The sequence below is a fragment of the Rissa tridactyla genome, chromosome 24, assembly GCF_028500815.1.
Source record: "Rissa tridactyla isolate bRisTri1 chromosome 24, bRisTri1.patW.cur.20221130, whole genome shotgun sequence".
Taxonomy (NCBI): Eukaryota; Metazoa; Chordata; class Aves; order Charadriiformes; family Laridae; genus Rissa; species Rissa tridactyla.
The window spans coordinates 511,932-531,470 of record NC_071489.1 but is presented as its reverse complement, the minus strand read 5'-3'; positions in this window follow the sequence as shown (position 1 = coordinate 531,470).

Below are 19,539 nucleotides of genomic sequence, written 5' to 3'. Positions count from 1 at the left end.
TAGGGAACACACAGCCCCTATAGGGATCACGCACACCCCCTATATGGAACACATACACCCCCTATAGCAAACACACACCCCCTATAGGGAACACACACATCCCCTATAGGGATCACACACACCCCCTATAGGGAACACACACATCCCCTATAGGCATCACAGGCCCCCTATATGGAACACATGACCCCTATAAGGATCACACACTCCCTATAGGGAACACACATGTCCCCTATAGCAAACACACATCCCCTATGGGGAGCACACCCCCCCTATAGGGATCACACGCGCCTCCTCTACGGAACACATGTCCCCTGTAGGGAACACACACATCCCCTATAGCAAACACACCCCCCCTATAGGGATCACACGTCCCCTATATGGAGCACGCATCCCCTATGGCGATCACACATGTCCCCTATAGCAAACACACGTCCCCTATATGGAGCACATGTCCCCTGTACGGATCACACACATCCCCTATAGCGATCACATCCCCTATAGGGAACACACATCCCCTATAGGGAACACACATGTCCCCTATATGGAGCACACCACCCCTATGGGGAACACACACGCCCGCTATATGGAGCACACATCCCCTATAGGGATCACACGTCCCCTATAGGGATCACACGTCCCCTGTATGGAGCACATGTCCCCTGTAGGGAACACACACATCCCCTATAGCAAACACACATCCCCTATAGGGAATACACATGTCCCCTGTATGGAGCACACATCCCCTATGGGGATCACACATGTCCCCTATAGCAAACACATGTCCCCTATAGGGATCATGCGTCCCCTATATGGAGCACACGTCCCCTGTAGGGATCATGCACGTCCCCTGTAGCGATCACATCCCCTATAGGGAACACACATGTCTCCTATATGGAGCACACATCCCCTATGGGGATCACACGTCCCCTATAGGCCTCACACACGTCCCCTATAGCGATCGCATTCCCTATAGGGAATCCCCTCCTGGGAGGCTCCAGGGGGTCCCAGAGGGCTCTGGGGGGGGGGATGTAGGGGGCACCGGGGGGGGCTCCAGGGGGTCCCAGAGGGCTCTGGGGTGTCCTGGGGGGGCTCCGGGGGGCTCTTCAGCGTCCCGAAAGGGGTGCGGGAGGGTCCCAGAGGGCCCCAGGGGGTCCTGGGGGGAAGGTTGGGGGGGGGGTCCCAGTGGGTCCTGCAGGGCTCTGGGGGGGGGTCCCGGGAGGGTCCCAGGGGAATGTGAGGGGTACCGGGGGGTGGGGGAGGGTCCCAGGGGGCTCCGGGGTGTTCTGGGGGGCTCCGGGTAGTCCCAGAAGATCCTAGAGGGCTCGGGGCGGGGGCGGGGGGGGGGCTCTCAGGGGGTGTGGAGGGTCCCAGGAAGGCTTTGGGGGTCTCCAGGGGGTCCCAGAGGGCTCTGAGGATTCCTGGGGGGGGGCTCCAGGGGGCTCTGGGAGACCCTGGAGGGGTTGGGGGGCGGGGGGGTGTCCCAGAAGGCTCCAGGCAGCCCTGGGGGAACCTGAGGGTTCTCAGGAGGGGCCTGGAGGGCTCTGGGGGGGGGGTCTCGGGGGTGTGTGGGGGCTCCACGAGGGTCCCAGGGGGATGTGGGGGTAGCGGGGGGGGCGCTCCAGTGGGTCCCAGCGGGCTCTGCCGTGTCCTGGGGGGCTCCGGGGGGGGGATCCTGGAGGGGGTGCGTGAGCTTCCCAAGGGGTCCTGGGGAGGATGTGGGGGGTCCCAGAAGGCTCCAGGGAGCCCTGGGGGGCTCTCGGGGGTGGGGGTGGGGGTGTCCCAGGGGGGGTGTGGCAGGTACCGGGGGGGGCTCCAGGGGGTCCCAGAGGGCTCTGGGGTGTCTTGGGGGGCTCCAGAGGACTCTGGAATACCCTTGGGAGGGGGTGTGTGGGAAGGTCCCGGGGGGCTCCAGGGGGTCCCAGGGGATCCTAGAGGGCTCTAAGGGGGCTCTCAGGAGGTGTGTGTGTGGGGTCCCAACGGGATGGGGGGGGTACTGGGGGGGCACTCCACGGGGTCCCAGGGGTCTCTGGGATGTCCTCGGGGGCTCTGGGGGGACCTGGGGGGTCCTGGAGGGGGTGCGGGAGGGTCCCAGAGGGCCCCAGGGGGAATGTGGGGGTCCCAGAAGGCTCCAGGGATCCCTGGAGGACCATGAGGGGTCCCAGGGGATCCTGGGGGGCTCGGGGTGGGGGGTCCGAGGGGGATGTGGGGAGTACCAAGGCGGGGGGGGGGGGGGCTCCAGTGGGTCCCAGAGGGCTCTGGGGTGTCCTGGGGGGGCTCCGGGGGGCTCAGGGGGGTCCTGGAGGGGGTGGTGCAGGAGGGTCCCAGGGGGCTGCAGAGGGTCCCGGGGGATTCTAGAAGATTCGGGGGGGGGGGGGGCGGCTCTTAGGGGGTGGGGGGGGATACCCAGGAGGGGACATCCCGTGGGGCCACGGCGTAGGCGCCGCTCCCCACCTGCAGGAACGGCCTCCGGCCGCCGGGCGGCAGCACCGCCTTAATTAGCCCGCTCTGGGCGCGCTCATGAGTGTGATGAGCGGTGACCGTTCTCAGCCCGCGTCACTCCGGCCGGGGACCGGAACCGCTTCCCGGCGTGGGGGGGGGGGGGTCCCCGCTCCCCGCTCCCCGCTCTCGCAATCCAGGCGGCGACACCCAGCGCCTCCGCACCGAAAACCTGCCCAACGCGGGGTGTGTGTGTGTGTGTGGGTGTTTCTCCCCCCAACCCCCCCCCAAACCAGCCCCCGGGACGCTGCATCGCTCCGCGGGGGGCACAGGGGCCGGGGGGGCGGGGGGGCGGTGTGACAGCAGGGAGTCCGCCGGGGACCGGGGAGGTGGGGGGGGGGGGGGGGGGGGGGCCGCCTCATCCGCAACATAAAAATGGGTGGGTTTTGCTTTTCTGCATGAAAATGTGGTGGGGTTTTTTTTTGTTTTGTTTTGTTTTTTTGTTTTGTTTTGTTTTGGTTGTTTTTTGTTTGTTTGGGTTTTTTGGGGTTTTTTTGGGTTTTGTTTTGTTTTTTTTTCTCCTTTCCAGCTGCACAAATCCAGCTGGATTTAGCTTTCCCGGGAGCCCCACGTTGTGTGGGGTATTTTTTCCCCCCCAAAAAAAATTAAGGGGGGGGGGGTGGGGGGGGGCGTCCCCCAGCGCAGACCCAGAATCGGGGCGGGGGGGGGGTGTCGGGGTTTTTCCGTCCCCCCGGCGGCAGCTCCCGCTCGGGCTGCGCCGCCCCGCGGGGGAAAAGTCCCCGATTTGGGGGAATCAGCCCCAAACGGGGATGGGAAAAGAGGGAAAAAAGGGGGAAAAAAGGGGGAAGGGGTGACTTTGGAAAGCGCTTTGACCTCTTCGAGGGAGACCTGGGGGGGGGGGAGGGGGAGGTTTCTAAATCCTTCCTATAAATAGATTTTCTTTGCATTTTCGAAACCTCCTATAGCACCGACATCTGCACTTTTTTATTTACACACACCCCCACACGTTGAGAATAAATATTATCTATTTACACTCCTATAAAATATCTGTTAAAAGTTATATATTCCATCCTATGTCTAGGAATATCTATTCCAACCTATATATTAACGCTTATTATATAGAACATCTCATCAGACCCGCTCCCTGCTGCGACGTATGATTTTGACGCTTGAGCGGCTCGGCGGGATGAAATCTTTTTTCAAAATTCGAAAACCTTTCCCAAATCCCAGCCCAAATTCCTCTCTGTTGTGTCCGCAGAAGCTGGAGAGAGGGAGGGGGGAGAGAGAGAGGTTTTGATTTGATTTGGGGCTCGTCTCACGCCCAGGGATGAGCAGCGTTTTCCAACATGCAGGAAAAAAAAAAAAAAAAAAAAAAAAAGAGGGATTTTTCACAATTTCAGCGGCTCGGAGTTACGAGTTTGAACATTTTTTTTGAAGGCGGCCCAAGGAGTTTTAGCCATTTTGGGGGCCGTCACCCGCCTCTTTTGGGGGGAACCCCCGCATCATCGCCCCCCTCCGGTGACATCGCGGTGCCCCAAATGACATCGTCACCCTCCCCAAACACACACACACACACACACACGCACGCACCCATCCCTTTTTATTTTTGAATTATTCGCTCCCAAAAAATGAACGGAAGGATCAGTTCCAGCCCCTTCCCTTCCGGAGGCTCCGGCCACCCGTCGGCTGCGAAGTTGGGCTGGGGCGTCTCTGGAGCAGCACGAGACGCGGCCAACGAGGCACCTGGCCCGGAAAACCAAAAATTCCCAATTAAAGCTCGGCATCTTAAAAAAAACCAAAAAAAACCCAACAGCCCAGGAGAAAATAGAGGAATTCCGTCAGCCGGAGGGAGGGGGCAGAAGCTGAGCCACAGGAGGATTCCGGGGAAAGGGCTCAGCTGGAAATACAGCGCGGCTTCCCAAAAAAACGGAGCGATCCCAAGTCTTAAAATCAGGCTTGAGTCTCATTTCTCCAATTTCGGAGACGTTCTCAGCGTCAGAATAAACCCCCCCGCGCCGCTGTTGGGAAGCGCCTCGTCCCTTCCCTTTCCCTCGGGCTGAAAACACCCCCCCCCCCCGTAAAAACACGCTTACAGTTTGTAAATTATACAATTTAGAATAATAATTTAATTCATTTTTACGGTTTTGTTTCGGCAAAAAAAAAAAAAAAAAAATTCCCCCCTAGGGTGGAAGTTTTTTAAGGTTTTTTGGGTTGTTTTTTTTTTTGGGGGGGGGGGTGGGCGGGATGTGGAGGGGCGGAAAATCCCCGGTGCTGTAATTCATACGGCAACCCAAAAAGGACTGGCAGAGAGGGGAAAGGGAGAGAAGGGGAGAGGGGAGAAGGGAAGGGGGAATATGGAAAGGGCAAGAGGAGAGGAACCAGCAGAATGGGAAGGGGAGGGAAGGGAAGGGAAGGGAAGGGAAGGGGAAGGGGAAGGGGAAGGGGAAGGGGAAGGGAAGGGAAGGGAAGGGGAAGGGGAAGGGGAAGGGGAAGGGGAAGGGGAAGGGGAGGGAAGGGGAAGGGGAAGGGGAAGGGAAGGGAAGGGAAGGGAAGGGAAGGGAAGGGGAAGGGGAAGGGGAAGGGGAAGGGGAAGGGGAAGGGGAGGGAAGGGGAAGGGGAAGGGGAAGGGAAGGGAAGGGAAGGGAAGGGGAAGGGGAAGGGGAAGGGGAAGGGGAGGGAAGGGGAAGGGGAAGGGGAGGGAAGGGGAAGGGGAAGGGGAAGGGGAGGGAAGGGGAAGGGGAAGGGGAGGGAAGGGGAAGGGGAAGGGGAAGGGAAGGGAAGGGGAAGGGGAAGGGGAAGGGAAGGGGAAGGGGAAGGGAAGGGGAAGGGGAGGGAAGGGGAAGGGGAGGGAAGGGGAAGGGAAGGGGAAGGGGAAGGGGAAGGGGAAGGGGAGGAAAGGGGAAGGGTAGGGAAGGGGAAGGGAAGGGTAGGGAAGGGGAAGGGGAGGGAAGGGGAAGGGGAAGGGGAAGGGGAAGGGGAAGGGGAAGGGGAGGGAAGGGGAAGGGGAAGGGGAAGGGGAGGGAAGGGGAAGGGGAAGGGGAAGGGAAGGGAAGGGGAAGGGGAACGGAAGGGGAAGGGGAGGGAAGGGGAAGGGGAAGGGAAGGGGAGGGAAGGGGAAGGGGAAGGGAAGGGGAAGGGGAAGGGGAAGGGGAGGGAAGGGGAAGGGGAAGGGGAAGGGGAGGGAAGGGGAAGGGGAAGGGGAGGGAAGGGGAAGGGGAAGGGGAGGGAAGGGAAGGGGAAGGGGAAGGGGAGGGAAGGGGAAGGGGAAGGGGAAGGGGAGGGAAGGGGAAGGGCAGGGAAGGGGAAGGGGAAGGGAAGGGGAGGGAAGGGGAAGGGGAAGGGAAGGGAAGGGGAAGGGGAAGGGGAAGGGGAGGGAAGGGGAAGGGCAGGGAAGGGGAAGGGGAAGGGAAGGGGAGGGAAGGGGAAGGGAAGGGAAGGGGAAGGGGAAGGGGAAGGGGAAGGGGAAGGGGAAGGGGAGGGGAGGAAAGGGAAGGGGAAAAGGAAAGGAGGTGGGAAAAGGGAAGGGGAAACAGTAAGGGGAAGGCGAAGGGGAGCAGGGAAACGGGACAGGGAACAGGAAGGGGAACGGGGAAAGGGGGCGGGAAGGCGGAAAAGGGCCCCGGGAAAAACGTAAAGGGGAAAGTGGAAAAGAGGAAATTGGAAAGGTGAAAGAGGACGCAAAAATCGCAAAAGTCCGGAGATCGATTGCACGCCCAAGGAGCCAGGAGGGAAAACTGTGGCTCTTTCTAAAGGTCCCAGGGAAGCGCTTGCGTCGCCCCACAGAGACCTCGGGGCTCCGGGCTTTCCTGGCGCCTTCAGCCTCAAAACCAGCCTTTGTCACTCGCCCCAGCGCCGGGCTCCAAAATATTCAAATATCCGGAGATTGCTCCCACACCAATCGGGGAACTGCTTCTGCCACCTCACCAGCCGTGGGGCGCAGAGCTTTCCCGGCCGCGGCGGCCCCGGACCCCAGCCTGGTGGCCAAAATGCCGAACGTCCGGGTCTGGTGTCCCCTTTTCCTCCTTCTCCTCCTCACCTTCTCTTCCTCCCAAGTGAGGGAGTCCTTGCTAGAGACTGTTTTTTAACGTCTTAAGTCCTTGCTAGGGAGAGAGAGCCCAAACCTGCCATTCTTGCCTGTTCGTCGGGGCCCGAAGCAGGCGTAGTTTTCCACCATGCTTTGCTCTTTTCCGACCGCAGGCCAGGAATCTCACGCGTGTTCGATGAGGTGCCTCCGAGTCCATCACAGGCCCGTGTTATCCAAGCGCAGACGTTCCGCTTGTCAAGCACCAGAGACTAGAGGATGATTCGTGTGACATATGCGTTTTCCGACACCCCGGGTGCAAGTCACTTGAGCGTATTTACCTTCTGTTGCTTTCCCACATATGATTTGCTTGAATACTTGAGCAGTTTAACGTTCTGGTGAGGTGTGGTAGTCACGGTGTCATCAGAAGGCGGTGAAGAGGAAGAAGATGAGGCTGGCGAAGATACTCAAAAGCTTTATGACCTTTGACGGAGGAAACGTGTCAGTTAGAGCTTTTAAGAACCGTTTCCCTTCAATGCGCTGTTCTTTCTAAAGATTTGGAGAGGACGGTTTGCTGTTCCCCCGTCAGAACTCACCGCGGTTCGAAGGAAAAAAAAAAAACGAAACCCAAACCAACATGTGCTGGAGAAAAGAGTGATTCCCCGGACGCGATGGCCTTGTTGGTTTCAGTGCTGCTGAAAGCACAGGTGTGTGTTTTTTCGCCTGTGCCGGCCAGTGATCGAAAAGAAAAAAGGAAAAAAAAAAATCCTTGAAACTTCCTCTGAAATTCAAGGTCGGTGGGACGCGGCACCTTTTCTGCCTCTTCCGCTCTCCTGCTTTCTCTGGAACTTGTTTGTATCGTCATTCCAAACCCTTTGCTTTCGCTAGGGCCGAGACCACCTAAGGTGCTGTTTTCGGGCCGGCCAAAAACAGGCAACGAAGAGATGCTGATGAGGTGGTTGGGAAGCTGGGTTGGAGGTACCGTCGGCCACGCAGACGTGGAGAGAGGCCTTGGGTACCGGGGCGGGTGAGGAAGGTGCCTGGGAGAGAGAGGGGAGCCCGGGGAGCTGGGAGACAGAGGTGGAGATGGAGGGGGAAAAGCCAAGGTGTCGGTGGTGAGGACGCTCCCGGGCTCAAGCAAGGGCTTGTGATGGATGTCGCTGGTGGCGGAGCAGGTGCTGGGGTAGAACCATAGAACCATAGGGTGGGAAGGGACCTCTGGAGATCATCTCCTCCAACCCTCGGCCAGAGCAGGGTCACCCACAGCAGGTGGCACAGGAACGCGTCCAGGCGGGTTTGGGATGTCTCCGGAGACGGAGACTCCCCCACCTCTCTGGGCAGCCTGTGCCAGGGCTCTGCCACCCGCAGTCAAGAAGTTCCTCCTCATGTTTAGGTGGAACTTCCCATGCTCAAGTTGGTGCCCGTTGTCCCTTGTTCTGTCCCCGGGCACCACTGAAAAGAACCTGGCCCCATCCTGACACCCCCCCTTTCAGTATTTAGAAGCGTTGATAAGGTCCCCCCTCAGCCGTCTTTTTTCCAGACTGAAGAGCCCCAAATCCCTCAGCCTTTCTTCACAAGAGAGATGTTCCATCCCCTCAGCATCTTGGTAGCCCTTTGGAGAAGGAAGCACCTGGCTTGTTCATGTGCTTGTGGTGTCACCCGTGCCCGGAGAGGTGCCAGGGCAGGAGCAGGGCCTGGCTCCTGCCGCTGCTTCTGGTGTCACTGGTCAAGCAGTTGATTGAGTATGAAGGAACGCCGAGGTTGTGCTGGAAGCTGAGAAGGGTCCTGACTTCTCCAGGTGCTTGTGATGTCCCAGGTGGCTGAGTATGTGACAGGCAGCTGAAATCACAGGAAGCAGCTCCAGACTCCTCCAAGGAATCCGTGGACTTTTAGTCAACGTCGGAGGAGGTAGGTCCATGCCCTGTAGCAATCTGGTGGGTGCTTCTCCCAGGCAGCTCTGGAGTGTTTTGAGCTTGCCTGGAGACCGCTGAAGTCCTGGATAAACAGCTGCGTACGACTCCTCCTATGGAGTTACCTGAAAAGTTTTCTTCATGTGTGAGGCAGGTCCGTTTTCCGTAGCTCCCAGGGACTTCTCCCAGGTATCTCGGAAGAACATTTTGGCTTGCCTTGGAGACAGATGAAGTCCTGGGTAGCAGCACCAAATTTCTCCAAAGTAGTTAGTTGGAGAGTTTTGTTCACGTTGGAGGCAGGTCCGTGCCTGGCAGCTTCCCAGGACTCCTCCCAGGCATCTCCAGGAGCATTTGGGTTTCTTCTGGAGCTGGAATTCCCAGGCTCCCAGTTCCCCAGACTCTTCAGGAGTAATTGCTTGAAGAGCATTGTGTATGTTGGGGGAAAGTCCATGCCTGGTGGCTCCCCAGGACTCCTCCGCCGCATCTCCAGGAGTGTGTTGGCCTCCTCAGGAGATGGGTGGATTTTGCAGGTCCCCAGGCTCCTGCGAGGTAGGAGTTTTGTCAGTATTAGGGGCAGGTTCATTCCTGTTAGCTCCCTGGGGACTCCTCCCAGGAATCTCCAGGAGCATTTCGGTTTCTTGGGGAGACAAGTGAATTCAAAGGTAGTGAACTCCGACTCTTCTAATGACTGTACCCGGAGAACATTGTGCGGGTTGGAGGCTGGTCCGTGCGTGCTAGCACCCCCAGGAACTTCCTAGGAAGGAACTTCCTTCCAATTCCTAGGAATCTGCAGGAGCATTTTGGTTTTCTTTTGGGGACAGCTGAAGTCCCAGCTGGCAGCCCCAGTCCGGAGTCCTGAGTAGAAGATGCATACGGCTCCTGGGCAGTGAAGTGAAGAGATTTGTTCATGCTGGAGGCAGGTCTGTGCCTGGTAGCACCACAGGACTCCTCCCAGGCATCTCCAGGAGCATTTTGTTTTACTTCTGGAGAAAGGCAAACTCCCAGGCAGGAGCCCCCAACTCCTCTAAGGTTCCTACTCGAAGAGCGCTGTGTCTGTTGGGGAAGGTACACGGCGCTGCATGACGGGTTTTGTACCTGTTAGGGGCAGGTCCCTGGGGCTCCTCCAGACCCTTCCCAGGAATCTCCCTGAAGTTTTTGGCCCCTTGTGGACAGAGCTGAAGGGTCAGGGAGCAGCCCCAGACTTCTCCAGGCTAGCTGCCCGAGGGGTTTTGTCCGTAGCGGACAGCGAGGCGGATTGAGAACTGGCCGAATGGCAGAGCTCAGAGGGTTGTGATCGGCGGCGCAGGGTCCGGTTGGAGGCCTGTAACGAGCGGCGTTCCCTGGGGGTCTGTACTGGGGCCAGTCTTGTTCAACACATTCATCAACGACCTGGATGAGGGGACAGAGCGCACCCTCTGCAACTTTGCTGGTGACACGAAACCGGGAGGGGTGGCCGACACAGCAGAAGGCTGTGCCACCATCCAGCCAGGCCTGGCCGGGCCGGAGAGTTGGGTGGAGAAGAACCTCATGGAGTTCAATGAGGGCAAGTGTAGGGTCCTGCGCCTGGGGAGGAACAACCCCCCGCAGCGGGACAGGTTGGGGGGTGACCTGCTGGAGAGCAGCTCTGTGGAAAGAGACCTGGGAGTCCTGGGGGACAACGGGATGCCCACGAGCCAGCGATGGGCCCTGGTGGCCAAGAAGGCCAATGTTCTCCTGGGGTGGCCAGCAGGGCGAAGGAGGTCATCTTCCCCCTCCGCTCTGCCCTGGGGAGGCCACAGCTGGAGCACTGGGTCCAGTTCTGGGCTCCCCGGTTCCAGAAGGACGGGGAAGTGCTGGAGAGATTCCAGCGGAGGCTACGGAGATGCTGAGGGGCTGGAGCATCCATCTCTGTGCTGCGGAAAGGCTGGGAGCCCCGGGGCTGTTCCGCCCGGAGAAGAGCAGGCTGAGGGGGGGGTCTCATCAACGCTCAGCAATGGCTAAAGGGCGGGGGGTGAGAGGATGGGGCCAGACTCTTCTCAGTGGTGCCCGGGGACAGGACAAGGGGCAACGGGCACAAACTGGAACACGGGAAATTCCATCTCAACATGAGGAACAACATCTTTCCCGTGAGGGTGGCAGAGCCCTGGCACGGGCTGCCCAGAGAGGGTGCGGAGTCTCCCGCTCTGGAGAGATTCCAAACCTTCCTGGACATGATCCTCTCCCACCTCCGTCTGTGGGTGACCCTGCTTTGGCAGGGGGTTGGACGGGATGGTCTCCAAAGGTCCCTTCCAGCCCCTGCCATTCTGTGATTCTGGGAGAGGAGCGGGTGCAAACAGCTTTTGCTTCCTGGTACTGAAGGAGATTTTCAGAGCCGGGGAAAGGACGTAACTGTGAGATGCCAGAAACTGTAGAGATGCGAAGAGAGCACCACACGGACGGGGAGAAGCGGGATTCTCCCGGGGAGGTCCTGGGGCCACGCCGGGGTGTGCGAGCACACGGCTTTGGGATGAACCGGAGGGTACAGGAAAGTTCTGAGGGGACATAAGGGCAGATGGGGGCCTGGGGGCCACGCGAGAGGACCCAGTGGCCATTGGCGAGCTGGCTCCCTGGCCCCTGCAGTGGACGCCCTGCCCCTCCTGGCCCGGGCAGTGGGTCTCAGTGGGACCCTCTGTGACATCACACACCCCCGGCACCACATAAAGCCAGGGTGGCCGCGACCCTGCAGTGCCCGGCAGGACGGCGAAGGGACAGGGCAGGAGGACGGAGTTGGCGAGAAGCCCCCGAGCACAGCCCACGTCTTTTCTGCCGCCCCGGCAGCCCCGCGGCCCCGAGGCGTTTCCCTTAAAGTTGCCCTCCCTGCTCTCCCCCACTTTCCTCCACCTGGCAGGATGGCGGAGACACTCCCCAGCAGCCCCAGGCTGGCCTGGGAGGAGGTGGCGGCTCCCCAGGAGACCAGCTCTCCAGCGGAGCCCTACGAGGTGACCGCGGTCCAGCCGCTGCAGATGGGTGAGTGAGGAGCCCCTGCGGGACTGGCAGGGCCAGCAAGCGCCACCGCCTCGATGCCGGAATCCCGTTTCCGCGGCACACCGGCGGCAGGGGTCCCACGGGCAGGGGGCAAAGCGGTGCTTGAATGCCAGGGGTGCTCGGGGCTGGGAGCCCTCCCCAGCACAGCCTCCTCCTCCTCCTCAGCCGTGCCGAGCTGAAAGCTCTTTTCGCCCTCTGGGAAGCTCGTTGGCGACGATGCTGCGTCCTACCGACTCTCCTGTGTTTCCCCTCCTTGTAGACGAGATGCTGCCGGAGCAGAATCCAGAGCATCCAGAGCCTGAACCGGGATGGGATTCCGAGAGCAGCTTCTTGCTTTCTTCACTTGACTTCAGCAACATGACCACGGTAACGGGCTGTCTTCTTCCTGGCACTCTTGTCCGTGGCGTCGGCAGGAGGCTTGTGTGAGCCAAGGGACCCAGAATCGGCGGCTCTCGCGTGGCCTCCCTGTCCCCGGTGAGAGGGTTCCTGCTGTCCCCACGCAGGGAGCTGTGCGAGGGCGGCCACTCCGGTGCCCCAACAGCAGCTCCAGCCCTCCTGGCCACCAGCGAGCCCTGGCTCTCTGCCGGGCCAGCACGCTGTGTCCATGAGGCCAAGCCTCCTCCCTCACCCTGGGGACCCTCCGCTCTCCCCCTCTGCCCTGCGGAGGCTGCGGCCCCCGCTGCCGCCTTTCCTGCGGGCGCCGCTGACAGCAGTGCCAGGCGTCTGTCGGCAGAGCTCCTCGGGCGCTCGGCCCAGCAGCACCATCGGGGTGCTCAGTGTGACACGGCTTCCCTCCCTCCCTTCCTCCCGTAGGTGTTTGGACACCTCCAGCCTTCTCAGGTGACGGACACGGTGCTCGTCGCCATTGAGGCCTTGACAGCAGACGACACCTGTGACAGGCAGACGGGCAGCAAAATCCTAGCCATGGCTGTGCTAGACCCCAGTTACTGGCTGACGGACGTAAGTGCCCTGTGGCTGGGCTGCCCTGTCGGACCTTGCTCTTCCCTCCTTCCCGCCGCCAGCTCTCTCGGGCACCTGAAGCCTTTCCAAGGCAACAGAGAGGGACGGGAAGGGCAGCAGTTTCAGTGGCAACCGGGGAGATGGCTGCACTCCAGTGGCCGCCCCATCCTCACCCGTGTCCTCTCCAGGTGCCGAAGTTCATGAGGTACATCCACAAAAATGTGGAGTGCATCCGCACGGAGCCAGCCCGCCGCAGCCTGGACTCACTCCTTCTCCTAATGACCCATTGGTACCCCGGGGAAGTGGTCAGGAGCCTCTTGAAGATCTCACCAACGTGTGACAGGTACTAGCCGCGACAGCCTTGAGGGCTTGCTCCCTGTGGGTAGAGGGGCCCGGAGACTCTCTGGCTGCCAGACCCAAGCAATATTGCAGGACATCCCCGAGGAGCAGGACCCTCCATCCCACCACCCTTCCCAGACCCAGTGGGTCCCCAGGCCGGCAGCAGCCCGAGCTGGCCAAGCCAGGAGCGTGGTGGTGGGGCTCTCCACCACCACGCTCCTCCCAGGCCCACGGGGAACACCACCGCAGCCCCCTCCCGCCTGCCCGGTCAGGGCCCCCAGGCACCCACAAGGAAAGGGGGCAGGCAGGGCCAGGGCTGTAGCACAGCCGGGCTCCGGAGGGGTCCTTTCAAAAAGCATTTGACACCATTCCTCATAGAATTCTCATGGAAAAACTGGCGGCTCATGGCCTGGATGAGCATACGATCTGCTGGATCAAGCACTGGCTGGATGGGCGGTCCCAAAGAGTGGTGGTCAATGGAGTTAAATCCAGCTGGCGGCCGGTCACAAGTGGTGTCCCTCAGGGCTCGGTGTTGGGACCGTTTCTGTTCAACATCTTTATTGATGACCTTGATAAGGACATAGAGTGTATCATCAGCAAGTTTGCAGATGACACGAAGCTAGGCGGGAGTGTTGATTTACATGAGGGTAGGGAGGCTCTACAGAGACACTTGGATAGATCGGATCGATAGGCCAATGCTAACGGGATGAGCTTCAACAAGGCCAAGTGCCGCGTCCTGCCCTTGGGCCACAACAACCCCATGCAGCACTACAGGCTTGGGGCAGTGTGGCTGGAGAGCTGCGAGGCAGAAACGGACCTGGGGGTTCTCATTGACAAGCGGCTGAACATGAGCCAGCAGTGCGCCCAGGTGGCCAAGAGGGCCAACGGCATCCTGGCTCGTATTAGAACTAGTGTGACCAGCAGAAGGAGGGAGGGGATTGTCCCCCTGTACTCAGCACTGGTGAGGCCACACCTGGAGTATTGTGTCCAGTTCTGGGCACCTCAATACAAGAGAGAGATCTCGAGGTGCTGGAGCGAGGGCAGAGGAGGGCACCGAAGCTGGTGAAGGGCCTGGAGAATAAATCTGATGAGGAGCGAGTGAAGGAGATGGGACTGTTGAGTTTGAGGAAGAGGAGGCTGAGGGGAGACCTCATCGCTCTCTACAACTACTCGAAAGGCCATTGTAGAGAGGTTGGGGCTGGTCTCTTCTCACAGGTCACTAGTGACAGAACAAGAGGGAATGGCTTCAAGCTGCACCAGGGGAGGTTTAGGCTGGACATTAGGGAAAAATTCTTCACAGAAAGAGTGGTCGGACACTGGAATAGGCTGCCCGGGGCGGTGGTGGAGTCGCCATCCCTGGATGTGTTTAAGAGCCATTTTAGGTGTGGCGTTGGGGGATGTGGTGTAGGGGAGAACTCTGTAGAGTGGGGGCCGATGGTTGGCCTCGATGATCCCAAGGGTCTTTTCCAACCGGGGTGACTCTATGACTGTACGAGTCCGCCCCAGGCACGGTGCAGCGGCCGAGGCAGCCCCGCTGACCCAGCGCTCTGGGCCTGCAGCGCTGCCCTGGCCATGTGGGAGGTGATGATCTCCGTGCCTTGGGCTCTGTGGACTGTCTTGACGGAGCTGCTCAACGTGCTTCGGGACCAGCGGGTGCGCAAGGTGTTCGGCTGTGCCGCCGAGGACGCCTGCATCTATCTCTTGTCTGTGAGTGACCCTGCTCATCCTCGGGGCTGCGCCTGCCTCCCCAGGGAAACGGGCACCAACCTCTGCTTCCACATGGCCACCTCCTCCCGTACAGACGGACACAGCCCCTTAGCGGCTGCCCAGCACCAGCCAGAGCCCCTGCCAGGCGTGTGGGGCTGCCCCCTGCCCTTTTGGAGCCGGTGCACAAACACAAAGCCTGCGCCGGCCCAGGCAGCACTCCGCTTCCCCCCGCCTGCATCCCCCCGCCTGCATCCCCTGCCTGCATATCCTGCCTGCATCCCCTGCTGGTTTCCCCTGCCTTCATCCCCTGCCTGCATCCCCCTGCCGGCTTCCCCCTGCCTGCATCCCCTGCCTGCATCCCCTGCCTGCATCCCCCCACCCTGCTCTGGAGCCTGGAATCCTGGGGCAGAGAAAGGGGCAGAAGCCGGAGCCGGGCCAGGTGCTGGCCCTGGGCCAGAGACATGGCCTCTGCACAGCCCGGGGGGGCTTCAAGTCTGGGGAGAGGGTCTGTTTGCCACCGCCCGCGTGCCGTGTGCCCGTCGTGCCGGCGCGGCGGAGGGAACCCCGCGGGCTCTGCCGCTCTCTCACCGCCGCCTTCCTTTTAGCTGCTGCTCCGCTCTGACATTGACGCCGAGGAGTTTGCTGCCCTGTACGGAGCCCAGAGGTACCTGAGGCGTCCGAGCTGGGTGATGCTCTCGCTGGTGCTCAGCGCTCTCATCACGCTCTTGTCCAAGACACGGAAGATGGTGAGCAGGGGTGTAGCCGAGCGGAGCCACGTCGGCAGCCGGCCGGAGCCTGGGGCAGCGGGTGACGCGGTGGCTTGGCCGTGGCTGGGAGGCAGAAGGTGGGGCGACAGCTCCAGCCACCTCCCTGCCATGGAGGGGGCTGGCGGGTGCCTGGGGAGCCCCCCCAGGCACAGAGGGTTACCAGTCCACCTGCCCCTTCTGGCCAGTCAGAAAAGGGGGGGGCTGAGTAAGAGAACACGGCTCTCCCGCAACTCCCTTCCCGTCCTCCTGCTCTCCCCGCATGCCGTCAGCGGCCAGTGCCGGCCAGGAGGCCGCTGCAGTGACTCCTGTGCCACCTGCCGGGAAGGGGACGGGAGGCTGGTGCTCAGCCACCAGTACGTTTTTGCCAGGGTGGCCTTTCACGGCTTCTCAAGAAGGAAACCGTGGGTTTCGTACAGGCAAGAAAAATGCAGGTCCTGCTGCCAGACATCATGGAGAACCTGCAGGGTGGCAACGCTGACGTCAAGACGAAGGCCCTGGTATTCCTGAGGAACATGGTGGAGCGCATGAAGAAGAAGGAGGCCAGACGCACTGCTCTGCAGCTGGTGGAGAAGCTCCCACCCCTCTTTGACGATGTAAGGCTGCCGTGGGCACCTCAGCCCTACCGATGGGCGCTCTGCGCAGACAGCCGCCCCTCAGCCCAGCCCGGTGGGCAGCACTCGGGCCGGGCTGCCCTCCTCAGGGCAGGTTTCTCAACCTGATCTCTTCCTACGACCCGCCTTCTGGACGCGGGGAAGGCTGTGGGCGTTGTCTATATGGACTTCGGGAAGGCCTTTGACGCCGTCCCCCACAGCATTCTCCCGGAGAAGCTGGCGAATCGTGGCAGAGACAAGTGTACTCTTCGCTGGGTTAAAAACGGGCTGGATGGCCGTGCCCAGAGAGTTGGGATTAATGGGGTGAAATCCTCTTGGCGGCCGGTCACCAGTGGTGTCCCTCAGGGCTCAGTTTTGGGGCCTGTTTTGTTTAATATCTTTATCAATGATGTGGATGAGGGGATTGAGTGCACCCTCGGTAAGTTCGCAGATGACACCAAACTGGGTGGGAGTGTTGATCTGCTGGAGGGTAGGAAGGCTCTACAGAGGGCCCTGGACAGGCTGGATCCATGGGCCAAGGCCAACTCTAGGAGGTTTAATAAGGCCAAGTGCCGGGTCCTGCATTTCGGCCACAACAACCCCAAGCAACGCTACAGGCTTGGGGCAGAGTGGCTGGAAAGCTGCCCGGCAGAAAAGGACCTGGGGGTGCTGGTGGACGGCCAGGGTGACGTGAGCCAGCGGTGTGCCCAGGTGGCCGAGAAGGCCAACAGCATCCTGGCTCGTATCAGGAACAGCGTGGCCAGCAGGAGCAGGGAAGTGATGGTGCCTCTGTACTGGGCGCTGGTGAGGTCTCACCTCGAGTGCTGTGTTCAGGTCTGGGCCCCGCTGTACAAGAGGGACGTTGAGGTGCTGGAGCGTGTCCAGAGGAGAGCGACCAGGCTGGTGAGGGGTCTGGAGAGCAGGGCATGTGGGGAGAGGCTGAGGGAGCTGGGCACGTTGAGCTTGGAGAAGAGGAGGCTGAGGGGAGACCTCATTGCCCTCTACAGCTCCCTGAAAGGAGGGTGGAGAGAGGTGGGTGTTGGCCTCTTCTCCCAGGTGGATAATGACAGGACCAGAGGAAATGGTCTGAAGTTGCGGCAGGGGAGGTTTAGGTTAGATATTAGGAAGAATTACTTTACTGACAGAGTGGTCAGGCACTGGAAGAGCCTGCCCAGGGAGGGGGTTGAGTCACCATCCCTCGAGGTATTTAAGAAACGTCTAGATGTGGCACTTCAGGGCATGCTCTAGGGGCAGAGATTGTAGGTCGTTTGGTTGGACTCGATGATCTCAAAGGTCCTTTCCAACCATGAAGATTCTGTGATCCTCTGATTCCTCGCCCCTCTCGCCTGGCGTTTCAGGGCTCCGGGGCCATTCAGCCTCAGCTGCCCAACGCGCCCACAGCTCCTGCGTTCAGGATCCGAGCCCAGAGCATCTCCCCTCACATCAGCCACGCTAAAGCCCTTGCTGACTGTGGGCAGGGAGTGGCTGTTGATGAAGTCCCCCCCGTCCTCCTCCCTACCAGGAGCCCAGCCAGGTGCGGAAACTCTCCATCAACCTCTTCAAAGATGCGCTGAAGTCCGTGGTGGGGAGAAAGAAGAGAATGATGAAGACGACAGTGCAGAGGGTCCTGCTCCCACTCTTCCTGCATATAAATGACGAGAACGAGAGCGTGGCCAAGGTGCGGTGACCGGTGTCATTGGGGAAGGGCGTGCTGACACCGCGGGGGTGGCCTGGGCATAAGGGGCAAGGGCTGCGGGAGATCAGAGCCTGGCAACAGGTGTCATCTCGGGGTCCCACTGCTCCCCTCCTTCCCTGCGCTGGTCTCGCCACTGCTTTCCCCTTCCCCCCGTGCTGCAGAGGTAGACGGGGTGCCGGGGTGCCCTCCCAGCCCCGCTCCCCCCATTCAGCCCTCCTCCAGCGCAGCCCGGAAGGGTCCCCGCAGACCCAGCGTGAGCAAGGACGGAGAAGGCGGCGTGGCCAAACCAGCCCTGCCTGGTCGAGCAGGGCTCGACAGCAGCCCATGGCCACCGAACACCCGGGTCCCTACAGGCTTCCCAGTTGTCCCTGCAAGTGTGGGAGGCCAGGGCTTGAGCCCCGTTCCCTGTCCCCCAGGGCTGTGCCCACGAGCCCCCCAGATGTTTGGGCCAGGGTACGTCCCAGCTCCCCGAGAGCAGGATGGCTGCAGGAGCAAAGCTCTGCTCGCCCAGGTCCCACTCACCTTGGTCTCTGCGGAGAGGTGGAGTGCCCGCAAGGGGTGGAGAGCCAGCGTGCTCCCCAGCCCGGGGCGGGGAGAGCGGTGGGGAGATGCAGCCGGCGGCCGCCTGGCCCTGCGTCCCGGCATCGAAGCTCTGCCCACCCCGAGCACGGCCGTGAAGGAGCTGGGGCAGCCCCAGCTGGGCAGCCAAGCGTCCCGCTGGGGGGTGCTGCCCACGGGAGGTGCTGCTGGCCCGGTCCTGCCCCGCCGCCTCCAGGACTACAGCCCTGGCTGCCTACAGCTGAGGGCCCGCAGCTCTGACCCCCATCCCTGGCGGCAGCTCGTGAGGGTCTCTCTTCTGCTGGCCGGCAGCATGAGGCACCCAAGGTGGTGGTTGCCCCCTGTCCCTGCCCTGGGCACTGAACCCAATTCAACCTCAGTCCCCCGCTGCTCCTTCCCGTAAGGGGCTGGGAACGGCTCGGAGCCTGGCCAAAAGGAGGAGGATGCCAGGTCTCCGTCCCTGGGCTCTGGTGCCATCTCCCAGCCTCTGCTTCTCTGCAGGCCTCCAGGGACGCCCTCCTCGCCTGTACGGAGTTCCTGGGGTGGAAGAAGCTCGGCCACCTGGCCAAGACACAGCAGACGCACCGGATCGCAGAGTCCTTGGTGAGGACAACCCCCAAGCCGGGTGGGACGAAGGCTGCCCCGGGTGCCCGCGGGCTGGGCTGTACGGCTCTGCCTTTCCTTGCCTGCTCCAGCCCGGAGCTGCATCCTCCTTCCCTGCCCTCAAGCACGGAGCCCCCACGGGCTCTTCTCCAGGCCCTTCTCCCTGCCCTGCCCCCCGGCGAGCTGAAGGAGACCCTGGCCCATCTTGGCCCTGGGGGTGGGACAGCGGGGGTCTCACCACCCCCAGCCCCCTTTGCCTGCAGCTCCCTCTGGACCTCAGCCCCACAGCGCTGGGAGACGGGAAGCGCCGGGAGGGAAGGGTGGGTGCGGGTAGGAGGGATGGCTCCGCATGGCTGGGGGGGGATCTGTGCCAGCCCCGTTCCCTTGTGCCTCTCTCTCCAGTTAGCGTACGGCAGGAGCAGGGTGGAGGAATATCTGTTTCAGAGCCTGGTGTACCTGCACAACACTCAGTCCACCTTGCGAGAGGCAGCCGTCAGGTTCATCGGTGAGTCGCCTCCCCCGGGGGTCCCTCTTTTGGCAGCCTGGCCCCCGGCTGCCCCGAGGAGGGCCCTCCACGCAGGCCGGCTGGCTGTTAGCCTTGCTCAGTCCCACCGCCCCTCGGGGACCGTCCTTCCCCGGGGTCAGCCCTGCCGAGGGGCAGGAGGGGGCGCGCAGCCGGGCTGGGGTGGCTGGGGGCCGTGCTGCCGGGGCGTGCCGGGGAGCAGGGGGTCTGACGGGCGCTCTGTGCCTAGGGCTCGGCGCGCAGCCCCTGAGGGACCGAGATAGGAAGAAGCTGCAGGATATCTGCAACGGTGAGTGAGGGGCGGCGCTGTGCTGGCCGGGGCTGGCGGGGCAGGGGAGGGAGCCTGGGCAGGGGGCTGCCATCCCTGGCCCCGCTGCAGGAAACCGCTTCATGGAATCGTCGTAG